The sequence below is a fragment of the Macrotis lagotis genome, chromosome X (genome assembly GCF_037893015.1).
Source record: "Macrotis lagotis isolate mMagLag1 chromosome X, bilby.v1.9.chrom.fasta, whole genome shotgun sequence".
NCBI classification, from domain to species: domain Eukaryota; kingdom Metazoa; phylum Chordata; class Mammalia; order Peramelemorphia; family Peramelidae; genus Macrotis; species Macrotis lagotis.
Genome location: NC_133666.1, coordinates 634,404,890 through 634,417,643, shown reverse-complemented (window position 1 = coordinate 634,417,643; position 12,754 = coordinate 634,404,890). Strand labels below are relative to the sequence as shown.

The 12,754-nt window shown below is 36.2% G+C and overlaps 1 long non-coding RNA gene across 3 annotated transcripts in view; it reads right to left on the bottom strand.

Moving 5' to 3' along the window:
- The window catches only part of LOC141500662 (uncharacterized), a 56,640-nt gene extending 56,204 nt beyond the window's left edge, over positions 1 to 436 (bottom strand). For all 3 annotated transcript variants that reach the window (XR_012471989.1, XR_012471991.1, XR_012471990.1), the window contains exon 1: positions 328 to 436. This is a non-coding gene — a long non-coding RNA (uncharacterized LOC141500662). The remainder of the gene's footprint in view (positions 1 to 327) is intronic.
- Positions 437 to 12,754: the final 12,318 nt, after the last annotated feature.

Below are 12,754 nucleotides of genomic sequence, written 5' to 3'. Positions count from 1 at the left end.
GTCTTCACATAAATTAGGCATGCACAAGATTATTTGAGCAGCTTCAGACAGTCAAGACAGTGGAGGAAAAGGCCTGATTCCCACCTTTCATTTCCTCCCCCTTTCCTCTTTTCTCACCCCCCCTTATCTTAAACGGGGCTGGTGAGAGGTCGTATGGGCTCATTGCCCTTCACTGAGCTGCCCCAGGACATTTTAATACCATTAAGGAAGGATCTGTGTGTCCAAGGATCCTTTAATAGTGTATCTTTGTTTCTCCACTTTTCTTCTTCCAACTGTTTTTTACACCTTGAGGGAGGGGGTCAGGGGAAGAATGGTTCTTGTACTTACTTTTCTTTTTTGTCTCACAACATGGGATTTAAAGGTCTCAGGGGCTGAAGAAGACTTTCTGGGTCCTCGGCTCAGGCTTTATGGAAGCTGCCAGCCAGTCTGGGGACAGGCTTACCCAAAGTTATTAATAGTACCACCTAGTGACCCAAGCCTTCCTGCCCAACTTTGGGCAAAACTGAAGCAGCTGTCAGTGTACTGCAGTCCTTCCTTGAGTTACTTCCCTCCCGACATTCCATGCCAAGGGAGATGACTACCCTGCCCTCTGCCCCACAACGGGAGGGGACACAGACCTCTGTGTAGCCTTGTCTATAATGACTTGGAACCCCAGGCTTTCATAACTGAAAAGGGACTTTAATTCAAGTCTCATAATTTAACAGAGCAAGAAAGTGAAATCACTGAAGGAAAGTACTTTATCCAAATCACACAGTGAATTTGTGGTCCTACACAGGTTTCCCAGGTCTGTTCTTTTCCCTACAGAACTGCCTCCCTGATTGCCTGTCAGTCCAAGGAAACAGCCAACACAAACATTCTGAAAAATGCCTGAAAAGCTATGAGGACGGAAGGTCAATGAAAGGTCAGATCTTCCTCCCATTGCCCAAATACACAGCATTATCTGCAATCCTCTCATTGTATTTGCATGGAAACTGAAAGAGGAAAACATCAATATTCAGTGGGCCTATAGTAAATAATCAATCCCCATCCAATAGGATTCCCTTAAAAATACTGGTCAAGTTAAACATTTAATCTCTTTATTTGATTACTAATTATCAAGAGAAGGTAGGAGGGAAAAGAGGGAGAGAGAAAAATGTGGAACTCAAAATCTTACCAAAAAATGAATGTTAAAAACTATTTTTGCATGTAGTTGGAATAATAAATTAATTAATTAAAATTTAAATGCTGGCCAAGTCTTTCCACTCTCCACTCATGGGGGCGGGGTAGACAGACTCAGTTTTAGCTATCAGGCAAACTAAAAAGAGGAAGATAAACCTGGCTCTGCAAAAAGGAAAAATCTTTATAGGATGTACCATAATACTAAAGCAGTGATTTGGGGCTTATCAAAGGCATACTAGAGCAATGGTCCTTCCCTTCTACTGGGTAGACTTCTAGCTGGGTAAACTAAACTATCTTCAGTGTCGTAAATGAAATAGTTCAATCCCACTGCAGCAGCCCAGACTGTCACCAAGAAGATGGAGATCCCAGTGGGGTTGCCCCCCACCCCACCGCCCAAGATGTCACCTCCTTGATTCCTCATAGGACAGCCAGGGCTTTGAACTGACCTCTCTCCCCATGGGTCTGAGTGAGTTCCAGAGAGGCAGGTGAAATTCAATAAGAAAATGGACTCATAACACCTGAGACTGAATCTCAGCTCTGCCTGAGCCATCTTGGGTAAGTCATTCTCTGAGCCTCAGTTCTTTATGGTAAAAAAAGAAGAGGACTGAACTAGATAAACTTCTAAATCTGTGATCCCACAATTCAGAAATGGAGACATTCAAAAGCAGATACTCTTACCCTCTTCCATGCTTCATCCTGGGACACTCCCTGACTAGGGATTACTCTCCTTAGGACCTTGAGGTTGGAATGTGTAATCACTCACATGTGTATAGTGGGGGGTTTTTTGTTTTATTTTTTAGGTTTTTGCAAGGCAAACGGGGTTAAGTGACTTGCCCAACGCCACACTGCTAGGTAATTATTAAGTGTCTGAGACCGGATTTGAACCCAGGTACTCCTGACTCCAGTGCCAGTGCTTTATCCACTACACCACCTAGCCGCCCCACGTGTATAGTGTTCTGTGCATTTCAAAATGTTCACATGTATGAGCCTCCCAACACTTTGGGGCCTATTTTCTCCTCTATAAAATAGAAGGATTGAACTAGGTGGTCTTTAAAGAACTTCTCAGCTGGAATATACCAAAGAATTCCCCTGTCCAATTCTGCACTCTTTGGAGTAGGAAATGTATGCAACTCAAGGGTGCCACTTGGTGGTTGTGTCCTGTAATCAACTGAATAGCTTTTATTTTTTTAATTTATTTATTTTCATCCATATGCACGTGTATATTTTTAAGTTACAAAATTTCCTTCCCCCCTCCCCTCAGCAGCGAACAGTCATGTTAGTGTTGTACATACATATTTTGGATAATCATGTTTGTATATTAGTCATTTTCAGAATGAGGAATTAGGATTAAGGAAAAGAGATACATAAGAGATAATTTTTATAAAGTGTTCATCAGATTCTGAAGGATTTTTTTTTGTTTTGTTTGTATTTCTTCCTCTGGATGGGGATAACATTGTCCATAGCCAGTCTAATACAGTTGTCCCAGCTCTCTGAACTGCTGAGTGGAGCTGCATTCATGAAGGTTATTCATCTCACAATGTTGTTAATGTGAACATTGTTCTCTTGGTTCTAACCCCTTCGCTCAGCATCAGATTCCCCTAAATCATTCCATGTTTCTCTAGAGTCTGACATTTCTGGTTTCTTATAGAACAATAATATTCCATAATATTCATATACCATAACTTGTTTAACCATTCCCTCACTGATGGGCATCCCCTCAATTTCCAATTCTTTGCCACTACAAAAAGAGTTGTTGTGAACATTTTGGAACATGTAGGACTTTTCCCATTTTTTTTATAATTTCTTCTAGTTATAGACCTAGAATTGGAATTGCTGGGTCAAGGGGGTATGAACAGTTTTATTGCTCTCTGGGCATACTTCCACATTGTTCTCCAGAATGGTTGGATCCTTTCACAACTCCACCATCAATGCCCAATGCCCACCATCAATGTCCCAATCCTCCCACAACCTCTCCAACATTGATCATTTTCCTTTTTTCTCATTTTCACCAATCTGATAGGTATGAGGTGATACCTCATTGTTGTTTTAATTTGAATTTCTCTAATCAGTAATGAATTGTAGGGGAAAGCTAAGTGGTGCAGTAGATAGAGCACCAGCCCTGGAGTCAGGAGTACCTGGGTTCAAATCTGGTCTCAGACATTTAATAATTGCCTAGGCAAGTCACTTAACCCACTGCCTTTAAAATAAAAAATGAGTTGGAACATTTTTTCATATGATTATATATAGCTTTAATTTCTTCATTTAAAAACTCTCTATTCATATGCTTTGACCATTTATCAATTGGGGAATGACTTGTAACCTTATAAATAATTCAATTCTCTATATATTTTAGAAATGAGACCTTTATCAAAACTCCTAGTTGTGATGATTGTTTCCCAGATTTTTGCTTTCCTTCTAATTTTGGCAGCATTGATTTTTATTAATGCAAAAACTTTTTAATTTAATAGTCAAAATCATTCATTGTGCATTTTATAATATACTCTAATTCTTGTTTGGTCATAAATTTATATAGATAATTTATCTATGGTGTGGTCCTTTAAATCTAAATCCTGTACCCATTTTGACCTTATTTTGGTATAGGGTATGAGATATGGGTCTATGCCAAGTTTTTGTCATACTATTTTCTAGTTTACCCAACAATTTTTGTCAAACAGTGAGTTCTTATCCCAGAAGCTGATGTCTTCAGGTTTGTCAAACAGCAGATTGCTGTAGTCATTTACTGTGTTTCTTTTGAACCTATCCTAATCCACAGATCCATTACTAGTACCAGGCAGTATTGATGACTGCCGCTTTATATTACGGTTTTAGATCTGGTAGAGTGAGGCCACCTTCCTTTATATTTTTTTTTCATCAGTTCCCTTGCTATTCTTAACCTTTTGTTGCTCCAGATGAATTTTTTTTACTAGTTTTCCTAGCCCAGTAAAGTAGTTATTTGGTAGTTTTATTGGTGTGGCACTGAATAAGTAATTTAATTGGGGTAGAATTGTCATTTTTATTATATTAGCTCAACCTAACCATGAGCTATTGACATTTTTCCAATTATTTAGATCTGACTTTATTTGAGTGAGAAATGTTTTATAATTATGTTCATTCAGTTTCTGGGTTTGTCTTGGGAGGTAGATTCCCAAGTATTTAATTGTTGTCTATAGTTACTTTAAATGGAATTTCTCTTGCTCTGGGGCTTTGTTTTTCATATGTAGAAATGCTGAGGATTTATGTGGGTTTATTTTATATCCTGCTACATTGTTGAATTTTTTAATTGTTTCAAAGAGTTTTTAAGATGATTTTCTTGGGTTCTCTAGGCATACCATCATATCATCTACAAAGAATGAAAGCTTTGCTTCATTGCCAATTCTGACTCCTTCAATTTCTTTTTCTTTTTTTGCTACTGCTAGCATTTCTAATACTATATTGAATATTAATGGTGATAATGGGCATCCTTGTTTCACCCCTGATTTTATTGGAAATGCTTTGAGTTGGGTGGCTAGGTGGTGCAATGGATAAAGCGCCAGCCCTGGAGTCAGGAATACCTGGGTTCAAATCCGGTCTCAGACACTTAATAATTACCTAGCTATGTGGCCTTGGGCAAGCCACTTAACCCCATTGCCTTGCAAAAAACCTAAAAAAAAAAGGAAATGCTTTGAGTTCATTCCCATTACATATATTTGTTGATGGTTTTAGATACTATTTATTATTTTAAGAAAAACTTCATTTATACCTAAACTTTCTAATGTTTTTAACAGAAATGAATGTTGTATTTTATCAAAGACTTTCAGCATCTATTGAGATAATCATATGATTTCTATTGGTTCTGTTCAATTATGTTGGTGCTTTCCTAATATTGAGCCATCCCTGCCTACCTGGTATAAATCCTACCTGATCATGGTGTATTATCCTAGTAATAACTTGCTGTAGTCTCATTGCTAAAATTATATTTAAGATTTTTGCATCAATATTCATTATGGAGTTTGGTCTATAATTTTGTTTTGATTCTTCCTGGTTTAGGTATCAGTTTAGGTATCAGCACTATGTTGGTGTCATAAAAGGAGTTTGGCAGAACTCCTTCTCCTAATTTTTTAAAGAGTTTATATAGATTAGGAATTAATTGTTCCTTAAATGTTGGGTAGAATTCACTTGCAAATCCATCTGGAACTTTTCTTAGGGAGTTTATTGATGGTTGCTTCAATTTCTTTTTTCTGAAATGGGATTATTTAAGTAATTTATTTCCTCTTCTGTTAATCTGGGAAATTTGTATTTTTGTATATATTCATCCTTTTCATTAAAGCTATCAAATCTATTGGCATACAGTTTGACAAAATAACTCCAAATTATCTCTTTTATTTAATTATTCATTTTTATTACTTATTTTAGTTTTATTCTTATTTTATTGGCTTTTTCATAAAACAATTCTTAGTTTTATTTATGAGATCGATGGTTTTCTTGCTTTCAATTTGATTAATCTCTCCCTTCATTTTCAGAATTTCTAATTTGGTATTTAATTAGGGATCTTTAATTTGATTTTTCTGGCTTTTTAAATTGATATCCAATTCACTGATTTCCTCTTTCTCTATTTTACTCATATAGGCATTTAGAGATATACAGTTTCCCCTCAAAACTACCTTGGCTGCATCCCATAAATTTTGGTATGATGTCTCATTAGTATCATTTTCTTGGATATAATTATTACTTCTATTATTTGCTGTTTGATCCATTCATTGTTTAAGATGAAGCTATTTAATTTCCAATTAGTTTTTGGTTTAACTTTCCATGACCCTTTATTACATGTAATTTTTATTGCACCATGGTCTGAAAAGTGTGTATTTATTATTTCTGCCTTTCTGCATTTGAATAAAAGGGTTTTTTGCCCTAGTACATGGTCAACTTGGGTATAGTGCCATGTACTGCTGAGAAAAAGGTATATTCTTTTCTATCCCCATTAAGTTTTCTCCAGAGGTCTATCATATCTAAGTTTTCTGGGATTTCATTCATCTTCTTAACTTCCCTCTTGTTTATTTTGTGGTTAGATTTAACTAGTTCTGAGAGGAGATTGATGCCCCCCATAATTAAAGTTTTGCTGTCTATGTCTCCTTGTAATTCAATCAGTTTTTCCTCTAGGAATTTGGATACTATACTACTAGGTGCATATATGTTTAGTAATGCTATAGTTTCATCACCAATGGTACCTTTTAAGAAGATGTAGTTTCCTTCCTTATCCCTTTTAATCAGATTGATTTTGCTTTTACTTTATCTGAGATCAGAATTGTTACTCCTGATTTCTTTACTTCAGGCATAATATATATTGCTCCAACATTTTATCTTTACCCTGTGTGTAACTCTATGCTTCAAATGTGTTTCTTGTAAATAACATATTGTAAGATTCTGGTTTTTAATCCATTCCGCTATCTGCTTCCATTTTATGGGACAGTTCATCCCATTCACATTTATAGCTAAGATTACTAATTCTGCATTTTCCTCCATGTTGTCTTTCTCCATTTATATTTTTCTCTTTCCTTTCCTCTTATTCCTCCTCCCCAAAACTTTACTCCCTTTCCCCTTTGTCTTTTCTTTTAAAATTTAACTTTCAGTTTATTTTCACTTTTACCTTCGCCTTCCCTTTTATTTGGTCCATTCTTCCTTTATCTTTCCCTTCTGTGTAGATTAGGACAAATTTTTAAACCCAAGTATCTTATTCCCTCTCTGGGCCAAATCTAGTGAATAGAATTTATTCAGAATTGACTCTCTCCCTTCTTTCCCTCTAAAATTATAAATCTTTGTGCCTCTTCACTTGATGTTATTACTTTAGTACTATTAAGCAGGTATTATCAATCACAATTTTATTATTTGATTGCTTGATAAGTTCATATTGTTATCAAAAATTTATCACATATTGCTTGATAAGAAGCATTGTCTCATATTACATCCAATTATATTTATAATCATTTTTTACCTTACTCCTTTCTCAAGTAACCTCCTAATACACAGTCTTCCTCATGAGCCAAAGTATCATCTAAAGCCAGATCATTTCTTGAACTGTGTCCCTCTCCCCAGACCTATTTTTTTCTCATACTTTTACCCCCCCCCACACACACACACCCAGGGTACTTAACCCCTGGTTAAGTGAAGCAGGGCCTATTTTCTCTCCCACTTTACACCCCCCCCTCCCCACCCAGGATACTTAACCCCTTGTTAAATGAAAGGTGGATTAGGTCAAAACCTGATCTAATTAATTGCAAGTGTCTTAAAGATTTCTAAGTGCTGGGAGGCTCTGGAAGTCTCACCTGAGATTACAAATGATTATAAATTACAAAGACACTGACTCAGGACCTTGCAATTTATAATGCCCTCATTAAACAAGGTTCTAAACACAATAGAATTAAAGTGGGTCAAAGGATAAAGAGACACTTAAATTTAAAGTTAACACCCCTGCTTTTCATCAGGCCTTTTGGTCTCAAACATATTGAAGTCATCTTGGACCTCTTCAATGGAGAAATAAAACCCAACCATACCCATATCCTTTTAAGTCCAGTTTCTTCAATTATATTCAAGCTTTATTTATCTTAAGGGAAGTGAAGTTCTCAAGAATTAGAAGTGTTATATCTTCCCTGTTAGGGTTGTATATAATGTGATGATCTTCAATAACATTTGTTTTGTTTTGCTTTGTTTTTTCCTTTCCCCTTTTCATTTACCTTTTTATGTAACTCTTGAAACCTGTCTAGTCTTTGTATTAGGAAATTCTGGAAGTCCTCTATTTCACTGAATATCCATCTTTTTCCCTGAGAGTATATGCTGAATTTTGCAGGGTAGTACATTCTGGGTTGTAACCCCAGACCTTTACTCTCCATTGTTATTCCAGGCCTTCCAATCCTTCAATGTTGAGTGTGATAAGTCTTATGTGACTCTGATTGTGTTTCCTTTGTATTTGAATTGTTTTCTTTTTGCTGCCTGCAATATTCTCTCCTTCATTTGAGAGTTCTGGAATTTGGCTATAACAGCCTTTGGAGTTTTTATACTGGAATCTCTTTCTGGAGGGGTTCTATGGATTTTTTCAATGGTTTTACTGTTTTCTTGTTCTAGCAGATTTGGACAGTTTTCCTTATAATTTCTGGCATGATGTTTTTCACATTCTTTTTTTTAATCTAGGCTTTCTAGTAGTTCAATGATTTGTAGATTGTTTCTTCTGGATCTGTTTTCCCTAAAAGATACATTGCATTTTCTTCATTTTTTCAGCCTTTTATTTTGTTTGATGGACTCTTGTAATCTTGTAGATTCATTGGTTTCTGTTTGTTCAATTCTAATTTTAGGGTTTTATTTTCTTCAACTCGTTTTCATGTTTCCTTTTCCAGTTGGTTATTTTTACTTTTAACACAGTTGATTTCTTTGGTTAATTTTTTCATAATTTTCCTGCATGACTCTCATTCCTCTTTTCCATTTTTCTTCTTCCTCCCTTCTTTGGTTTTTAAATTCTTTTTTAAACTCTTTGATGAGCTTTTGTATTTGAGTCCAATTCATAGACTCTTTTGAGACTTCCTCTGTGAGTGATTTTTCACTGATTTCATCTTCCCACATGTCATTGCTATCACCTTTATCTGAAAAGTAGTTTTCTATAGTGAGTGCTCTTTTAGCTTTTTTTTGCTCATCCTTGTTGTTTTAGTTCTGCTCCTGAGGTATAGGGAATATAGATCCTAGCTTTTTATGCTGGGGCTGGAGTCTGATCCCTGGCTTGTCATTGGTCAAGATGTTGCTTATGCAGTCCAGGCCTTGCCTTTGCAGAGGTTTGTTTCTTTTTATGTCCGGGTTCTAAGTAGTGGTTTGTTCCTGACCCAGTCCTATCTTTTATACCAGTGGTTCCCAAGGGTTCATATTTTGTTTAGGGCTGGGACCCTCCCTACTGGCTTGCAGGGACCTCTGCTCTTGTTAAACTGTTGGGACCTGGACTGCCTTGTGTCTCCTGCTGGCTTTCCCCACTCTCCCACCTCCTGGACTTTACTTCTCCTTTTCCCCCAAAGAGACAGACTTTCACTGAAGATCCTCCACAATTTCTACCATGGAAAACTTCTTTGAATCTTCTCTTTTTCTTGGTGGGATCTGTAGCTCAAATGTCATTTATCTTTGGTAGGGAAAAGCTCTTGGAGTATATTAGCTTCATACCACCATCTTGCTCTGCCCTGGAATCTCTGACTGAATAGCTTTTAAAAGAATGTCCCACCAGCTAATCCTATAGTTTCAGGACTAGAGATGAGATGAGTCAAAATGAAAAGTGAGCTCATCCAAAGACATCTCTACAGCATCATCATTAAAAACTTCCCAGTTCAGTCACCTGGATTCCCTCACTGTTCCCTGAAAGTCATAACATATATAGCACTTAATACTTTTCTGACCTTGGGCAAGTGACAAATTCTCTGCACCTATTTCTTCATTCATAGAATAAGGGCATTGGTCTCTTCCAGTTCTAAATCTATGATTCCTTCCAGGATCTTCTTTGTTTACATTGCCTAGCCCAGCACCACCAAAAATAAATACCATCTAATATTCAATATACAATGCCCTACCCTCTTCTATGAAAGCAACTTTGAACAGCCCTATCTGTCTCATTTCTCTCCTCTCAATTCTCATAGAAAATCAGTCTATAGGAGTTGTGAACTGATCCAACCTTTCTGGAAAGCAATTTGGAATTATGCCCAAAGAGCAATAGAACTGTGCATACCCTTGGATTCACTACTGGTTCTGTACACTGAAGAGATCATGAAAAAGGATAAAAATCCCACATATACAAAAATATTCATAGTTCTTTTTGTAGTAGCAAAGCATTGGAAACTGAGTGAATGCTCATTAATTGGGGAATGACTGAACAAATTGTGGTATATGCATGTGATAGAACACTTATTGTTCTGTGAGAAATCATGAAGGGGGCTGGCTAGGTGGCGCAGTGGATAAAGCACCGGCCCTGGAGTCAGGAGTACCTGGGTTCAAATCTGGTCTCAGACACTTAATAATTACCTAGCTGTGTGGCCTAGGGCAAGCCACTTAACCCCATTTGCCTTGCAAAAAACCTAAAAAAAAAAAAATCATGAAGGGGTTTCAGAAAAACCTGAAAAACCTTGCATGAATTGATGCTTAGTGAAATGAGCAGACGGCAGGCACCATGTCCATGTCATTCAATGAAGTATCTTACACAGATACCTGCACACTCTAAGTATGACTAATTGTTTGTTTAGAGCTAGGTCAATATTAGCTGGCCATTTTATAATCTCTGAACTCATTCTCCACATATATTAAACCACAAGATCCAAAACGCCTTAAGTCCTAGAGAGGTCCTAGTTTGACACTGATCTGAATGGAGGAAATCCATTTAAATCTCTCAATGAACTGTACCAATTCAGGTTCTTAAACCTTCAAAATGTTATATTACAATATCAATTCATATCCAGTCTCATCCAAGTCACCTAGCAACAAGATAAAAAGGTGGGAGAAATTTTTTTTTTGTTTTGTTCTATTTTGTTTTGAGGAATGGTCATAAGGAAAAATATTGAATTTTCCAAGAGATATAAGGTAGCCATAACAGGTGATTCTAACAAGTAATTATAGTATAATTACACTATATTTGATGTGAAAATATGGTTGTTTTATACAGAAAATAAAGCTTGGAAAAGGCACTGAACTAAAAGACCACACAACTGGGTTCAACCTTGAACAAACTTTCCCTTTCTAGGCCTGTGTCCACCTCCTCTAAAAAAAGAGATGGGTCTAAATGACCTAAGGTACCTTCTAGTTCTGACATTATATATTCTAAAAAATTTCTCTTCTAGTTTTATCAGTCTATTAAGAGTAATAGTAGCTGTCATTCAAAATTTACAAATAATATTGGAATCAGAAGACAGGGGATTCAAATCTCAGTCCTGGCTCTAAATATCTCTGTGACTCTCAGATCATTCAACTGCTCTTAGCATGCTTCCTCATCTATAATGGTTACATTTTTCAAAATGCTGAAAATATAACTGTTTTGTATTTAGAAACAATTGTGTTGTGGAAAGCTCAATGGATTGGAAAACCAGAGGCCCGGGTCCTATTAATTCTAAAATTTAATTGTCTTTAGATAAATCCCTTTCTCTCTAGGCCTGTTTCCTCTTCTGTAAAATTTTTCTACTTTGGGCAGGTCTCTGTCTCTGTTTAAAAAAAAAAAAGATTGAATTCTGATTTCTCAGTTCTCAACTAGTTCTAACATTCACCAATTCTTTCTCATGGATACAAAATTTTTAGAGTCCCTTTTCTCTAGGATCTCTTGCAAAAATTCCTTATGTGATAAGCATCAGCATCTCCTGTACCAGTGTGGTTCAGGGTATCCCCAAGGTCAAAATTTTTCATAATATGAAGATGCTTTATTTCTAATCAGTAATCATTGACAGATATAACCCATGTTGGAAAAAAAAAGTTTTTTGGGGAGAGGGGAGTCCTAGTAATTTTTAATAGTGTAGAGGGATTTTGGTTTCTACTTTTTTTTTTTTAGGTTTTTGCAAGGCAAATGAAGTTAAGTGGCTTGCCCAAGGCCACACAGCTAAGTAATTATTAAGTGTCTGAGACCAGATTTGAACCCAGGTACTCCTGACTCCAGGGCCAGTGCTTTATCCACTACTGCTACCTAGCCGCCCCTCTTCTTTTCCCAGCTTTCCCACCAAAAGCAATAGTAATGAATAGTGAAACAATCAACAGGGAAGGAAGCAAACATAATTAACCCACAAAATACTAAGTCCCTGGCTAATAAAGATTTTTAAAAATAAAGCCTGCCTAGAGGGGATGAGAGAAAAGAGTTACACTAATGCAGTTGGTAGAACTGTGAACTGATCCATTCAATCTGGAAATAATTTGGAATTATGTATAAAGTCCTATAAAATTGTGCCTACCATTTGACTCAGAAATATCATTATTAGATTCCACAAAAAAAGATCAAAATAAAAAGAACCACATGTACAAAAATATTTACAGCAGCTCTTTTTGTGGTGGCAAAGAATTGAAAATTGAAGAATCATTCATCAAATGGGGAATGTATTAATAGGCTGTGATGTATGATTGAGATAGAAAGTTATTGTGTTGTAAAATGTCTTGAAGTGGATAACGGTTTCAGAAAAACCTGGTTAGACTTATAAGAACCTATGCTAAGTAAAGAAATCAGGAGACCACAGTACACAGTAACAGCAATATGTTAATGATAAGCAACTGTTAAAGATTTAGCTACTCTGAATAATATAATGATCCACAATTTCAAAGGATTCATGATAAAAAATGCTACACACATCCAGAGTGAGAACCAATGAACTCAGAGTACAGACAATCACATTTTTTCATTTTATTTTTTTTGGTAACATGGCTAATATGAAAATGTTTTACATGACTTCACAAGTATAATAAGTATATTGCTTGACTTGTCAATGGGAGGAAAAGGGGCTTGAGAAAAAAATGGAACTCAAAATAAAAAAATAAATATTAAAAAATAAACATTTTTTTAAAAAAAATCAAACCTAAGGCCTTAAGGTTTGGGTTTTCTCCCTACGACCCAGAGAATGAACCAGCATACATCCCA